At 51.1% G+C, this 3,666-nt stretch overlaps 1 non-coding gene across 1 annotated transcript; it reads left to right on the forward strand.

The window, feature by feature from the left end:
* The first annotated feature begins 1,559 nt into the window (after positions 1 to 1,559).
* On the forward strand, positions 1,560 to 1,668 carry LOC140692338 (U6 spliceosomal RNA). The gene has a single exon (XR_012067909.1). It is a non-coding gene; the product is annotated as a U6 spliceosomal RNA (small nuclear RNA).
* The last annotated feature ends 1,998 nt before the right edge of the window (positions 1,669 to 3,666 follow it).

Below are 3,666 nucleotides of genomic sequence, written 5' to 3' on the forward strand. Positions count from 1 at the left end.
CCACTGCCGCCGCCGCCCAGGCCTCCTCCACCGATCGGTCCCAAATCGGGTCCTAAATCGACTGGACTGTCTCCTGGAAGCGGGGGCGGGGACGTCAGGAGGATCCATTCGGCAGGGCCTCTTTCAATCGCTTCATTCAAATGCAGAAAGCTCTGTGCTCAGGTCAGAGCCTTTGACTTGGCCTCCGGCTCCTCTCCGTTGAACGGCTTTTGTTTTTTGGTTTCAATTTCCCCACCCTTAGGCCACCCCGTCCCAACTGCACGGAGGGAGGCGGGAGGGAGGGGGGAGAATCTCGCCTGGTCTCAGGCCAAAGGAGTCCCCTCCTTTTCCTAACCTGGGTAAACCCCACTAAACCGTTTGAGAATCATGGAAGGGCATGGAAGCAGACCTCTGACTTGATAGATTCCTCTGGGATGGGAGACTTTAAAAAAAAAAAAAATTCTTTTTCCCCTGCTTGAAGGGAGGCAGAAAGGAGGGACAGAGTGTTCCTCTTGCCTCGGGCAGTTCTTTCTTTGTTTGTTTCTTTCTTTTGTTAAATCATGCTTTTTTTTTTTTTTTTTTCCTTTTTTTCCTTCCAGTTTTATTGAGACACAGTTGACATACAGCAGTGTATACTTTGGGGGGCGGGCGGGGAGAGGAATTCGATTTTATGCATTTATTTTTGACCGGAGGTACTGGGGATTTAACCCAAGACCTTGTGCTTGCTTGCTAAGCACACACTCTACCACTGACCTATACCCTCCCCCTTGGCCACTTGTGAAGTCCCTTTCATTCAGCATAATCCATCGGGCACTTGCATTTTGGGGCAGCCTACTCTGGACCCCAACATTTCCCTATTCTGTAACTTCCCTGGAAGTTTTACACATTAAAAGCTGGGCTGTTGACTGTGCGTGTGCGTGTGCGTCCGTGCGTGCGTGCGTGCGTGCGGTCTGGGGGCAGGAGGGAGGGAATGGTTTCCTAGGGGGCCTGCGTTTCATGGACCCAGTTTCTTAGTTCTGAGAACAGGTCTGTTCAAGGAAACAGTTGTAGTATCTCGTCTCAGGAGGCGGTGGTGTCGATGGGCTTCTGAAGCTAGGCCTAGGGAGCAAGCAGTCAGGTATCGCCTAAGAGGCACTTGTGTGGACAACCAAAGTACAGCACAAAGGTGAATCGTCGGAGCAGATGAGAAACCAGATTCAGGGCCGGGAGTAGGGGGTCAGTCTGGTAGGAGATTTCCACACATCGGGGTCATCGAAACGGCTCGAGCAGTTTGAAATGCCTCTGATGATGTCCTGGGGTGTTCGGCTCAACTCTCTGAGCGGCTCCCCCGAAAACAGGCCCGAGGATGGTTTCCACAGGAGCTGTTGTGGCCATTTCTCTGACGTTTACCTCCCGTTGTCCAGCTTCCGTCTGCAGGGCTTCAGGAGACGGAGCGTTTTCGTACTCAATGATGCCAAGGCAAAAGGGTGAGAGAAAATGGGAAACATTCGTGGAGAGGGTCCTAGGCAGATAGTGGAGGCAACTAGAAGACCTTCAGTCTCCGGGCTGGCTTTCAGGTTGAGACAAAAACCCTAAGGAAAGCGCTTGCTGCCACAGCACATAGACTAACATGGGAACCATCCAGAGAAGATCAGCACGGCCCCTGAACGTGGGCGACACACGCCCATGCGTGAAGCGTTCCATAGTTTTAGTGAAGTCAGTCACCCAGGGAAAGACAGATATCCTATGCCATCACTTCTAGGTGGGATCTGAAAGTAAGTCAAGACACCCATCCATACATAAATAACTCCATTTTAAAAAGACTCCGAGGAACCTATTTACAAAACAGAAACAGACTGGACTCGCAGACATGGAAAAGAAACCGATGGTTAACACAGGGGACAGGGTAGGGTGGAGGAACGGGGTAAGGCGGAGGGATAAATCAGGAGTTTGGGATTAGCAGATATAAACCACCCTATACAAACTAGGTACACAAGTAGGTCCTACTGTCTAGCACAGGGAACTATGTTCAATAGCTTGTAATAACCTATCCTGAAAAAGTATACGTGTGTGTGTGTGTGTGTGTGTGTGTGTGTGTGTGAATAAGTGAATCACTATGCCGTACGTCATAAATGAACACAACATTGTAAGTCAACTATACTTCCATTGACAGAGAGTTCCTACAATAAGCAGGCAGACAGACCGACAGACCGTCAGACAGACAGGCAGGCAGGCAGGCAGACAGACAGACAGACAGACACACACACACACACACACACACACACACACACACACACACACTGTCTGTCTGTCTGTCTGTCTGTCTGTCTGTCTGTCTGTCTCTCTCTCTCTCTCTCTCTCTCTCTCTTTCTCTGTCTGTCTGTCTATCTGTCTGTCTCTCTTCTAAGGGTGGAGAAGAGTTTGCTGAGCTATTTCGGGGGCCCTCTCATCCTAGTTCCTATCTCCAAGTTGGTTCAAAGTCCAAAAGGCCGTCAAGCACTTAGTCAGATAGGTCCCTCGAAGAATACCTCCCACATCACGATGACAGACTTCTTAGGCCAGCCGAGAAGGTCCTTCAGTTCTGTGCCCATCTTGGCTCTAAGTTGATGTCAGTCCTCCAGGATCCAAGAAAGCCACGTTGGAAAACAAGTGGTGATTTTGATGGGACAGAAGTTCAGTCATTTGGGGGGCGAAGGGTGGGGTAGGGAGAGATACCAGCCTGTCTGTCTGTTTTCATCCAGTGTGGGAGCCTTCCCAAAGAGATAACTCGAGAAGAGAGAAACGGGGAGTTGACAAAGAACACGTGCGGTGGCGTGCCCTCCCCCCACCCCAGGAGAAGGCCAAGCCAGAAGTCCCTCCGGATGGCGGGCTCTGGACTCCGGCTTCCAGGGGAAGCGATATTTTTTCCTCCCCATTTCAGGCCCGGAAGAAGAGGGAGAGGCAGAGTGTCCTTCTCGGGCATCCGTTGTTTCTGAAGCACGCTTGTTGCCGAAAGATCGGCCCCCGTCCCCGATGAGCCCAAGAATCCAGAGACAAGGCCTTGGAGCTTAGAAGAAAAGAGGTCATTTTATCGCTCTGCCGGGCAAAGGGGATTCACAGCAGGCTAGCGTCTTCAAAACTGTGTACCCACCTTGGGGATGGAGTGGGTGGGGTGGTTCTAGAGCCATAGCTCAAACAATCAAGCATCGATCACCATCCACAGAATCGTTTTCTCATCAGAAGACTCAGCATGGTGTCACGATGCCTCCCAGGTGACCCATTCTATAGAGGCTGGCGGTTAGATCTCATTATCTCATAAGCACTCAAGGTGTGGCCTTCTTGGTCACTCAGGCTATTTTGTCAGGTCAGTAGTCCCGTGACCGACCGACCTTCTCCTCGGAGAAGGACTCAGAGACCCAGCACGATGATGACTTGCAATGACTGAAATACAGTAGAAACAGTAAGATCGATAGCTTCCAGTTTCAACAACGGGCCTGGAACCGTGAGCAGCAACCGGTCAGTCAGAAGAGTCGACCGTTTTAAGGGCGAGCATAAGAAACCGAATGACACCCCCCCCCAAGCAAATGAATGAATGAATGACCTAATGATCCTCCCCTCCTCTCCCCCCCCCCCCCGCCCAAAAACGAAGCAATCCGTTAGCCTAATTCCGGCCATTTTATTCATCCTCCTTCACCCTGAAGCCCCAGTCAGCCACGTGCCACAGTGGTC

This window comes from Vicugna pacos, unplaced genomic scaffold (genome assembly GCF_048564905.1).
Source record: "Vicugna pacos unplaced genomic scaffold, VicPac4 scaffold_5, whole genome shotgun sequence".
NCBI classification, from domain to species: Eukaryota; Metazoa; Chordata; class Mammalia; order Artiodactyla; family Camelidae; genus Vicugna; species Vicugna pacos.